The 12,705-nt window shown below is 43.4% G+C and overlaps 1 protein-coding gene across 1 annotated transcript in view; it reads right to left on the bottom strand.

Annotated features, from left to right (window-relative positions):
- The window catches only part of LOC115390854 (glucagon receptor-like), a 49,046-nt gene extending 36,341 nt beyond the window's left edge, over positions 1–12,705 (bottom strand). The window contains exon 1 of the mRNA XM_030094881.1: positions 12,522–12,705. The gene's annotated coding sequence lies outside the window, so the exon portion shown is untranslated. The remainder of the gene's footprint in view (positions 1–12,521) is intronic.

Here is a 12,705-nt window from a genome sequence, read left to right as displayed (position 1 = left end):
AGTGTCACAGCTGGTATCCTCAATTCTGCCACCCCCCCCCCCCCCACCCCCACCCCCCCCCCCCCACCCCTCCACCCCTCCACCCCAGCACTCTGTCCCGTCCGTGCTTCAACCCACCATCCATTATTAATGTTGCCGAGCGTGCACGGCTCTGCAGAGAGCTGGCAGCCGCCACACACACACACACACACACACACACACACACACACACACACACACACACATATTTACACTCAGCAGGTCTGAGGATGTGTCTGCATGAGTGTGTGCTCAGAGTAAAAGGTGTGTGAATAGCCGGCACAGGGCAGAATCAAGCACCTGAAGAGAAAACAGCAGGACTGTGTGTGTGTGCGCGCGTGTGTGTGTGTGTGTGTGTGTCCTGAGCATTGATAGGTGAAGACAGGCTCAGCAGGTGAATTGCTTTGTCAACACCACCTCGGAGGGTCAAGAACAGAACAGACACCTACCAGGAAAACGCGTTCCGGTGTTTGTTTGAGTGAATTAAAGGTTGAGGGAAGACACTGATAAAGAGAGTGTTACTGACTTTGAATGAAGCCCGACAGGTTTGATTGAAAACCGTTTGAGAAAACAGAAGAAGAGAACAAAGCCAGTGGTTGGAGGAGCTTGTTTTCACCCTGACTGTGAAGCGTCAGTGTCACGACTCAGACTGGCCTCGACCGTTCATCCATCTGGCTGTTCTCCATCAGATTAACCACGGAGAGGACGAGAGAGGGAATAATGGACAGATTTACCGTATACATCAGTGAGAGCAGTGACTGTCCAAAAATCCACTTAACAACCTGACTTCAGCTCGGTGAAGCTTTGAACGGTCTCAGGTTAAAGCACATCTCAGATTAACTAGAAGATTATGAAACACGGAGACCCCTGAGGTCGACAGTGTTTCAGAGTCTTTGGGCGGTGAAGCAGCTTCCTGAACACCTGAGGACTGCTGGTACGGCCACTCAAAATCAGGACTGAAAATTTGCTCAGGCTTTCCTTGCTGTTGCATTTACGATGCTTTTACTTTATTTATTCTCTTTTTTTTTTTTTTTTTTTCAAAGGTTCTTGATCATTTTAATTGCTTCAGATGAGGGTCTTGTTTCATCGTATTCCCTTTGTTTCTTTGTCAAACGCTGTGAATTTCCTTCCTTCATGAAAAACATGCCGTGATCACGACAAACACAGAGTTTCATTCTGTGTCATATTTTTCTCCTCATTTTTAGCTGTTTGTCTTATTATTTTTATGTCTTGTCTTAACATGTCTCATCATGTCTTATCGAGTCTTTCACTACTTTTTTTCCCACAAGTCAAAGAAACACACTACAGATAAATATCAATCAACAAATCAGATGGCGGAGCTGTGTAGATAAGGAAGGAAAGTTCATGTTGAACTTTCATGAGTCAACAGCAGTCATGAGTGTGTGACACGGAACAGTTTCCCCATCACATTCCTCCAATGTGGATATAAAAAAAAAAAAAAATCCCTCTCCGTGACGCTTTGAGGATGTTTATCTTTTCATATTCACACCATTAATATGACTGCAGCAGCAGAACAAACACGTCAGCATAATAACACACTACAACTTAACCTCAAAGGAGCTCTTCCACCGCAGACATTCCCTGAAAGACACGGAGCGTCAGAACAGGAAACACCATGTGACGTTTTGTTCTGTTGTCGACTTTTGTGTTGAACACGACAGTCGACAACATTCAGACCGCCGCTTGTGTAAATTCGACAAAAATTCAGTTTTCTGTGAGCCCTTTTTAGATTTGCATGCAATTTTTCAATTGTTCCACCAAATCAGAGCATGAAATCGTCTCCCTCTGTAATCATCTAGTCCGGCAGAAAGAGTCTGAAGCGAGCTCAGAGATGCAACATGAGAGAGAGAAAAAAAAAGTGGAGTCATTTGGAAAAAGAGTTGAACCTGATGATATTACAGCAGCAAAACGCCAGATAATCACTCCTCAGTCACGTGAGCGCTCCTTCCTGGTAGGATGGTTCGTAGTGAGAGCTTCCACTATGTTTGCCTGGTAAACACTGGAGCAAATTCTGAAATAATCAGCGAACGGTTCAAAGTTTCTTTGTAATTTTACTTGTTTTTCAGTGTTTTTGCACATCATGGCCACCTCAGCTGTTCTTCAGTCTGATCACTGACAACAAACAATCAGATTCTCTTCTCATATCAAAAGACGACACCGGCTTGTGGGAATTGCATTAATACATTTGAAGGACGGCCATACCATGGAAAGCACAAACATCAAAGGTTTGCTGATTTTTCCTACAGATTGAGGGGCTGAGAGGGTGAGTTTTTTTTTTCTTTTTTTCTGTGGATTGTTTGATGCTGATCACGTGGTCCAGGCTTGAAGGAGGCTCTCTGCCCCTTTCAGCACTTGCTTCTTGCAGCATGGATGCTTTGAATAAATACAATCTATTTTGAAAACGTTATCAGACCAAATCTTAACCGTCAGGTTTTATCAAATCGAATTCATAAGAAGAAATGTTTTGCGTTTCCAGTCATTCAAGTTAATTTCTGAGGCCTAGATCTGCCGCGTGTTTTCAGGTTTTGTGCTGCGGTTGCAGGGCGTCTGGATCTGTTCAGGTCATCCAGCAGGGCCCCGGAGATCATAATCAGCGTCTTAATCTCCGCAGCTTAAGATCCAAAGCACAGTGAAGTGAGCCGGACAGGCACTCTACACACCGACGATCATGACGAAGGTCAGCGGTGCCCCAGAGTCCCATCCTTCACTTGATCCAGGTCAGACTTTGCTTAAAGATGCAACCTCTTCAGCAAATCCGCTCGAAAGAGTCCAGACCCGTCGTGCGGTGGAGGTGGCGATCATTCCCGATCGATAGCCGCTCCGCCTCGTGCTGCTTGTCCTTGGACATTCCCTGTGGACCAAGACTTCAGGTCTCAAAACATCTCTTTTATATTGAGAGCCTAATCTGTTCAGATCTGTTCCACACTGAAACGCCAGAGCGTTAAGATATGACAGATGCTTCAACTTCCGAAAGGTGTAAAAAATGTGCAGCATCCTCTTTTTTCCGGTGCAATCCGCAGACATTATACAAACTCAATTCCTGTTTTTTTGATGCCCCAAATATAAATAGAACTCACTTCCTCTTGCTATTATCGACCCTTCCTTTTCCCAGTTCCCACTTCTTATTTGACTGCAGATTATTTATCCCAGAAACCATCAGTGCGGTGAGATAAACCTAGATTATGTTCAGATAGCTTGGAATTGACAATCGATGACAATGAACAGCACTGAAAGACACAACCTCTCCTGAAAGAACAAATACGACTCCGAATGTTTTTCACTGCACTCGTTTGACTCTCAGAATCAATGAAGCACAATCTCAAACGCCGCCTCTTACATTACACACACGGCACTCCACTGCAACAGTGTACAACCTGCATTATCCACAGGTCCAGCGCGTGTTATTGATCGGAAATATAAATAGACTAGAGCTGAAATTCAGCTGCGTCAAACGTGGAAGGAAGCGGGAGCGTGTAGCACACTGTAATATCTCTGAACACCTGTGTGGATTCCCGTGGCCGTCCTCCATAAATTTCAGTCTGTTGTCGCCGAGCTGTCAGCGGGATAAATCACAAACAGGGGGCATCAAATGATCCTCGCGTTTTTCAATCACGGCGTGAGTTTGTGGAATTATTTAGCCTGTCTGACAGTTTGATTGCGCCTGAACACGTCCTCACCCCCGACCCCCCTCCGACCGACAAATCGCTCCAGTTGTTTCGTCAAACAGGAAAAGCTTATTCCCTTGAAATCTGTATCAAACCGATTGTTTCATTCTTGAGCTACTAAGACATATAAAGGTTCACACTCTCCACGCTGTCAAAGCAGAACTTTACACTGGAGAAACTGTTAGTTTCAGAGAGCTCTGATAATTTAACACTTCTTTCTCCAAAAGAACCCAGCAATACTGCAGTTTTTCTTCAAATAGTCCAGTCAACATAGTTTTTCTAAATACAAAAACAACTCAAAATTTTTTCCACTGTGTGTTTGATGACTTCTACAATGCTGTCTTTAACGTAGGTGACTGAAACAGGCTGAATTGAAGATATTAACAAATAAACATTGATTTATGAGGTCTGGGTGTTTTTTTTCCCTCTGATCCAGAAAATCTGGGGTTTTTTATGTTCTTTACTTATCATACAACATTAGATCTTATACTATCTGGTCTTATCTTGGGTCGAATGTGTCACTGAAACACAACTACATGCACTTTCAATTCATCAATCTACTTTTCCAAGATGCGTTAAAGCAACCAGTAAAATAGCCCAAAAAGTAATCGAATGCCTTGTTATTGTTATTTTCTTGCAGATCATAAGACAGACGACTCAGTTTTATTAACAGGTGAAATTCAGAGTTTCCATCTGTGTCCAAAAGCACCACAAAACGTCTGATCGAACACTTTTCCGTCCATCTGCTCCACGGTCCGCTCACTGTTTAGCGACGTCTGCTCGCTGATGGATGGGCAGTCCGCACCAGGCTGGATGAACTCCAGCTGTCCCGCGGAAAGCCGGGATCGCGGTCGTCTCAACAACAGCAGTCATGACAACAGACATGCGGCATGACTAAAACATTAGAGCCGAGCGAGAGACGCGGAGGGGTAAGTAAGCGATATCCCGGAGGGTGAACGTTCACCTGTCTCATTCTAAATACTGTCTCCACAAGCATGGCTTCCACATGGCAGCACATGCAGCTGCAGAGGAATGCACGGCCGGGCGAGAGGCCCCAGCCGGGAAGACCTTCACTCGGTGGATATAATCCTTACATGTCTGTGCTGACAAACCTGGGGAGTCATGTAAACAGACACAAAACGCAACAAAAGTTTTGCACTTTTGCCTGAAATCCTTTTTCCTGGAAGCGGCGTCTGTCTTTCCTTCCTCACTCCCGCCTCGTCGGCTTCGCCATGGCACATTAAAACCGTCGCTCTGTGGATGCTGGGTCAACATCCTCTCGCTTCAAGACTATCTTTAGCCCATTTGCTGCATTTAGTGGAACATGGAAGCCTTAAAAAGCCTCCTGGGAATTCAGCTCAGATGTTTAGAACCATAACATTCTCCTCAAAGGATTAGTTGATACATAATCACACACTGGTAACATTTATTTATTTGCTTTACAGATTATATTTGTGTGTTTCGTGATTTTTCATTCCTGTGTAGAACAAAAAAACGAAACGACGGCAAGCCGACACGCTTCAAAGAAAAAAATTTTCACTGCTGTCATTAAATTATTACATTACATTAATCTATTAGCGTGAACTCCACCCAGGATCTCTGCACAACCTAGAAAAAAATGCCTGATCGTACATATTTCTGAAAGCAAACCTTTTTGATGGTTATTGTGTGTTGCTTTGTGCATCCTGTTAGAAAAGCAGCTTCCACATGCATGTGCACATTTACTTTGGCAAACCTTCGGCGGTTTGGACGATATGTATGATCATTAGCTGCTTTACAAATCTGGCCGAGATCATTTAGGTCCTTTTACACGATGCTTTCAAGTGAAAACACACAACTTTCATGGTGTTTTGAGTTCCCATTTAAATGACAAGAGTGTTTGGATTCGTTAGATTAAAACAAAAGCAGCTTGATATTTTTAATTCAATCGTCTCACTTGGTGTCACGTTCTCCTCTGTTGTTGTTTGTCATTTCCTTCACTCCCGTCTTGTTTCGTACATCTCTGACTCCCTCCCCTAATTACTCTTAATTTGTGTGGTGTGTGTTAGGACCTCTTGTGTTGTGAGGCTCGACTCTGTAATCACTCCTCGAGTGTTTCCACCTGCATCTCATCCATCCTGCCTCCCACTGTGAGTACTTAAGCCCTCAGTCTGTCTCACTCGCTTCTTGGTTTCTCTGCTGTCTTTTGATTCCCGGTAGATTTTGTTTATGACGGTAACTCTTCGTTCTAGCTGCCGCCAACTTTCAGGAATACAGATGACATTCACCACTGGTCATATCTTGAGTTAGAGGACCACGTGAGGGACTGGATAATGAGTACAGAACTGAAGTCTAATGAACCAAAACATGATCTGGCTTCATTTTATGCTCAAAAAAATCCAAAAACTGTTTTGTGTAAAACTTATTTTTCAGTTCTAAATGCAGCAATTAGGTTGCAAATGCAAAACCAGGAGCATCTGTTTAGTGCCAATAAGGATGAAAACACACTCTGTCTGAGCTATTAATACCTCCAAATTAAAAGTATCCCGTCCTGGCCAGGCGTCATAAAATGTTATTGCTCTAGAATCAGCTAAATCAGCTGTTCTGAGTCAGTATTACACCAGAAACATGAGACTGTTGTGTGTTCAGCTTGAATCAAAAGGAATATGGATTAAACATATCAAACCTGCAGTGTTTTATGAACTAGTTGAACAAGATTAAGTTACAAAACAAGAAGAATCTGTCTGGATGATTCCTAAACATATGCTTTCAAAGTGTGAAATTTGAAAACGCCGGGTCACATAACAGCCAAAGGCTGACAAAAGAGCGAGCAGGTTACATCTGCGCACGTACAATACAGAGTGTGATCGGCAGAGGCGCGAGAGTTTCAATGTTACGCTTCAAGAAAAAGTGAGAGAGCGCCGGAGGAGTGGGAGAGGGTGGAGTGTGAAGAGATAATTGAATAAAGGGAAGGAAAAAGTCACACAGCAGAACAGAGGGGGAGTATTTAGCCCATCCAGGAGGGATTAATGCCACAAAAGTATGAAGATAAGAGGAAGGCGCCTGACAGAAACACAGAGCGGTGCAAGAATGTAATAAATGTGATGCTCTGATTCATGACTTTTAATTTCAGTGTCAGTCAGAGAAACTGACTGAGCAGCAACAATAAAAAAAAAAAACCCCAATCACCCAGATATGCATCGGTGGGAGGAGCCGCCGTGCCGCCGCAGACACGAGCGCAAACATCACACACTGGAAACTGTGAGAAAAAAATAAATAAAACACTTTGCAGAATGAAGAGAGTTAAACGGTTTTCTACACCAGGTTCAACTGCTCCATTAAATAAAATAAAAAGAGAAATGAAGAGAAGCTGCTGATATTAAAAACATGTTTTCACGTGGCTGAAACCAGTGGGAGGACGTTTAAAGCTGCGTAGTTCTATCCCTCAAAAACTTTCTCACTCATACATTTTAATATGTTAACATACACACAGGATGGAGCGAAGGGAGCAGACTGTATCATTTGGTTATAAATGGTTGAAGCAGGAGTGTCAAACATAAAGCCCGTGAGCCAAAACTGGAACGCAGGAGGCTGCAATCCGGCCGCCAAGAAAACTGTTAAAATTCCAAAGAAAACAGAAGAACGGACACAACACAATACTCCGCCATGACAGACAGCTCCCTCCTTGCTGTCCTTAAAGTCACGCCATCAGGGTGAGCTTGTAAAAACACCCATAATGCAGCAGCTGTAGAAATTTTTGGACATTTCACTTTATTCTGACTCCTAGTTTAAAGGCATGTTGTTCATGGCGTCACTTGGTTTCATCTGTTCAAGTCTAAAAAACATACATTTTATCAGAACGGACATTGATGTGACCAGTATAGTCACATGTCTTCTTCCCTACTTGATGTATTTCATGACAAACTGTGGCGACGGAGACGATCTGGTTTAGATTATTTGGGCATATTTCCTCCAGCAGACTGATTCATAATTCAATGTAATTATTATATATCAATCTTACTGAAAAAAATTAAAGCACTAATAAAAAGATGAGGTCTTATCAGGGTTTATCCTCGTAGCAGGAACAAATGATTTGAACTTTAGGACATCATATAGATACAAAGTTGAATTATGCTAGGTCATGTACTGCTCATGAAAGCCTGTGATTTCTTTTTTTTTTTAATTCCATTTGTTATCAGACGGTACAAAAGCAGAAAAGACAGAAAAGATGAAGCTTGTGATGGAGGACAGCAGAGGTGGAGTTGGTATTGTTATGTGGAACAAGCTTTAACATGTTGTTCTCTGGGTGTTCCTGCAGAATCAAATCAAGCCAGTGCCCTGAATACAAATGTTCACTTTGCTGTTGTTATCTTACTCCTGTACATAAAGCTGCAACAGTTTGTGCTTGTTCTGAGTGAAATTTACATTTTTGTTGAGATATAAATCTCCTCTGGTTCAAGTACGATTACACAAACAGGACAAGCAATGGCACTTATATATGGAACTGCCTCAGTTTCTCATTCACAGATTTCAGTGTAAATAATGCTCGTGTGTGTGTGTGTGTGTGTGTGTGTGTGTGTGTGTGTGTGATCTCTTCTGTGTTGACTACAGCTACTTTTTTCAGTTATAGAGCTCAAACAGCCTTGGACCATACAGGGTTTGTGAAACAGAGAAAGCTTTCAGGAGTTCAAGGCGTCCTTCACGTGATCATTTAGTCTTCGCTGTGTCACATTTTTTGTTGGACGGATGAAATACTGAGAACGATGCAGTTTTCATGTTGGGCAGTTGTTCCTTTTTTAAATGATGCCATATACAGGTATGCCGTGATCAATATGCTAAAAAAGATCAATACATTGAAAGAGAACCAAGTCCCAGGAGAACATGGACGGGGAGTCGTGACGCTCTGGAGGCCACGATTGTCGCTGTTCTCCATCAACTCGCACATTGTTTCCGCTGCCTATGAAGAGACAGTCTCCTGTTTACGTGACGATGGAGTCGGAGTGTTTTCCAAAAGTTCCACCATGGGAGCCATTTTCAAAATGTTGCCTTTTCAGTGGCTCTGAGCACCGCTGTGCAAACCGACTCCCAAACCGCAACATTTTGGCCTTTTCGCCTGAAAATGTTGTGGTGTAAACACCCAGACCGGGCTGGAGGAGTTTCTCATGTCAGTGGCGTCGGTTGGAGGCTGAGAAGATGGATTAATGGGACGTTAACACTGACAGAGAACACAGGCACATGCAGTGTGATGCTAATGTGCTCTTAGTGCGTGTGTGTGTGTGTGTGCGTGTGTGTCTGTGCTACGTCACAAACCAGTCTGGGTCAGTGTTGATTAAATAAACCGCTCTGTTTATAGAGCAGCTCTTCTTTCAACACACATAAAACATACACACACACACTGACACGATACACCTTTCAACATGCTGTCACACCCGTACTTGACATGACAAAAAAAAAAAAAAAGTTCCTCTGCAGGTATTTTTAGAAAAATCATAGAATTAGACTGTAGTTCATTTTAAAATGATGCATTCAAGGACCTCACTTAGTGTGAATTTTAATGCACTCCTGTTGCAAAGGGACGACCAGGAAGGGAGTTTTTAAATACAGCTTGAAGTTAAGTGCACATTCACGGCGGGCGCACACGAGTGCAGAGGAGACGGACTAATACGAGGCCTCCTGTGTCAGAGCGGATCCTCGACCCACTCTGCTGAATAAATCACTGACAGATCAAACGTTGTCGTCTGCAACAGAGAATGTGCATGAAATATGCAGGACGGCCTTTTCACATGGTGTTTCTGACGCCGCCGCTGCGCTTAAACTCTGAACGTGCAACAAGAAACTCAAGACCTTTAAAATAAGACCTTTAGTGTGTAAAACAGTCTCTTCTAATATTATTGCTTTTGCATATGTGTGTGTTATCGTGCTAGTTATAGTATGTTTTTCCATCCATCCATCCTCTTTACCACTTATATCCTGTTCAGGTGTTGCTGGGTGAAGGCGGGGTGGAGCTGGACAGGACAGACACACACACACACACACACACACACACACACACACACACACACACACACACACAGGGAGAACATGCAAACTCCACACAGAAGGGTTCAGACCCTATTTGAATCAAATCTAATTGAATTACCTTCCCACTGTGAGGAGACACCGCTAACACGGCACCACCCTGTCACCCAGGCCTGTGCTTCTGTGAAAAAATGTAATTCTTCTTCTATTGCCAAACGTATTAAAGAAGACATACTCCACAGTTCACTAAATATAGAAAGAAGCATGTTAAAATGCTGAGCAGACTTTGGTGTGCTTCCAGGAGGAACGTCATTGAGCTCATCCCGGACCTCCTCTCGGGATTCACACAGCACCGTGAGCCTTGATTTTCTCCCGTTTTGAGAGAACAATAACCGGGTGAGCAGCGGCGTGCGTCAGTGTGTGTTTTCATCATCTTTCCACGGCGCTCAGACGTGGGAGAACACCAGCAGCCAATCGCGACTCCCGAGAACAATCTGATGAAGAACGCGTCCGATGAAACGCTGAAGATCACTCAGACACTAAATCAAAGGAACAAGGGAACGCCAGTCAGCTGGGACCAGTGGAGACGATGGACGGCTGGATGGAGGGTAACAGTTGGTTTGAACAACACAATGCCAGAAGGTTCTCTGTTTGGGCCACGATAAATTTCTTTGTGCAGCACACAGATCCTCCAGGTTGTGTGTCTTTGGTTTTTATTGGCCGTCTGAATAAGTGTGTGTGGCCGACTGATAGTCTGTCTTGCTGTGAAAGATTTCAGACCCCACAGCCATTGTTTAGATAAAAACTATGACAGCTAGAGCTGTAAAGCAGGATGTAACGCTATTTAGACGTTTGTAGAATCACTTCGGACGAGGCGCTGCGTGTGTGAGCTGAAGATTTATGTCGACTCAAGGTCACTTCCTCTGAACATGACTCTCCATGACATCCAGTGAAACATGACAGCTTTATCCATCCATCTTTTATACATTTGTTATTTATTGAGGGTAACTGGAGCCTATTTGAGATTACAGAGTAGATCTTGGAGCGTTTCTCCAAAACAATCTTCTGTCTTTGTTTGCATAAAGACTCAACGGGTTGAAAATGTTGAGTCAGGTGGAGGAAGTCAAAGGGAAAACAGAAATTGACTCACTTCACCCTGTTTCATGTTTGCAGGACACTGTAAGCGAATCAATATCTGTCCTTTGGAAGCGTTCCCTGCATGTGCGCTGGTCCATCCTGACCAGACAAATCAAATCTCCAGCCATCATGCCATCGCAAGAGAGTGGCCTGATGTCTGAGGTGGAGCGCCGAGCCCTCTGGCACAACGACTGACGTCTCGCTTCATGCGGAGTGAAAGAAAAAACACAGAAGGGGGCAAACGGACACCAGCCGGGAGAAAGTGAGGGAAATCACTAGCACCAAACACTCACATTCAAACCAATCATATAACCTTTGAAAAAAAGCATCAAGCTGTTTTGGAATGAAAAATACTTCAAGTTGAGCTCATTGTGCTGGAAACTCAGTCAATGTAGAGCAGAGAGAAAACATAAACCCTTCCTCCAGCAGGCAAATCTGCAAAAAATCTATACAAGCTGATTCTGTTTCTTGAGATAACAAAGCAGCTAAAGCTTCCCTTTTCAACCATTTTTCTCAGTCAATCAAATTATATTAGATGTAAAAAATAGAAGAAACCTGCTGCCAGTGGTGTGTAAATGTCTTATTCTTCTGGATCAGCAGGTTCAAGCTGAAATCCTCAGGTTCATGAGAATTACACTGAGTACAAAAGCATGGAAATAAATGGACTGAAGAAATGATCAAAACAGATTTCAATCAATGCACTGCTGACTGAAGAATCAATCGATAGGTCCACCGAATAATAGATTAACCTGCCACAAGGTTTTCCAACTTCATTGATTTCACCCTATTATTAACTTGCTTCTAACACAGACGTCACTTTGTCTGATTTCATCAGTGAGTGGGTTTGGTTATTTCCACAGTGATCGCTTCTCTGTGTTTTTCCTTCGTAAATATGTAAATCTGTATTATGATCAAACAGAGGACCATGTAGACCACTGTTATCGTAACTACAATACTAACTAACCTGTGGCTAAATTCAGTGCAATATTTATTTGAAAATGAAAAATTTTAATTAAAAATGTCAGATTAACAAATCAAATATCACAAGACTGTTTTCTTGGTGTGTCTTTTAACAGTGATCACAGGCATGAAAATAAGGTCGTAATGAGGGATTCTCCTTTGTTGAGATACTATACTTGGGAAATGTTTGCTCCACTTCCACGCGTGATTAAACCAAGAAACCACCCACACTGCAACAAAAGAAGAAAGAGTCTAAATGGGCTCTTTGGAATTATTGCATATGTCCTTATCGCATCATCTTCATCTCATCCAGAGCTGCATTTCATGGATTACAAGCAGTGATCCTGAGCTTTCCATTGACTTCTACTAAAAACAACACAGCACTCAAACAACGTGACAGATCACGGTATGAATAACTGTTGGTGGAAAAGCCAGATTTAATGACTTTATCTCTCTCGGTCAATGCGTTAAAGTGGCGCGAGTTCTGCATCCGATTCCCACTCGCGCGCACGTCTTCATCTTAAAATACAGAAGAGTAAAATAAACTGAACAGAAACACAAAAGCAGGGATCTGCAGAGGATAAAGAGAGTGGAAGAGACACGCAGCGCTTCAGAAGTTGATTATGAGTTCTCGGATCCATGGAGCACCAATTAAATCAAAGTTGTGTGAGTTGAAGGCAGAGGGATGAAGAATGGGGAATATTCCACCACATCACTTCTTACCGGTGCGCCCGGACCTCCTCGTGCGCCCCTGGCAGCCCCACACTGGCCGCTGCTCATCTCAGCACAGGTCCGGTCCGGAGCGCGCAGCCGGGGCGCATACCGCGTCCAGCGGAGGACAGACCCCGATCTGGAAAGTTGTCCCCGTGCAGCAGTCAGCAGTCCAATCCCAACTGTTACTTTTCTT

The sequence above is a fragment of the Salarias fasciatus genome, chromosome 6, assembly GCF_902148845.1.
Source record: "Salarias fasciatus chromosome 6, fSalaFa1.1, whole genome shotgun sequence".
Taxonomy (NCBI): domain Eukaryota; kingdom Metazoa; phylum Chordata; class Actinopteri; order Blenniiformes; family Blenniidae; genus Salarias; species Salarias fasciatus.
The sequence above is the reverse complement of the archived record's forward strand: the minus strand, read 5'-3'. Positions and strand labels throughout refer to the sequence as shown.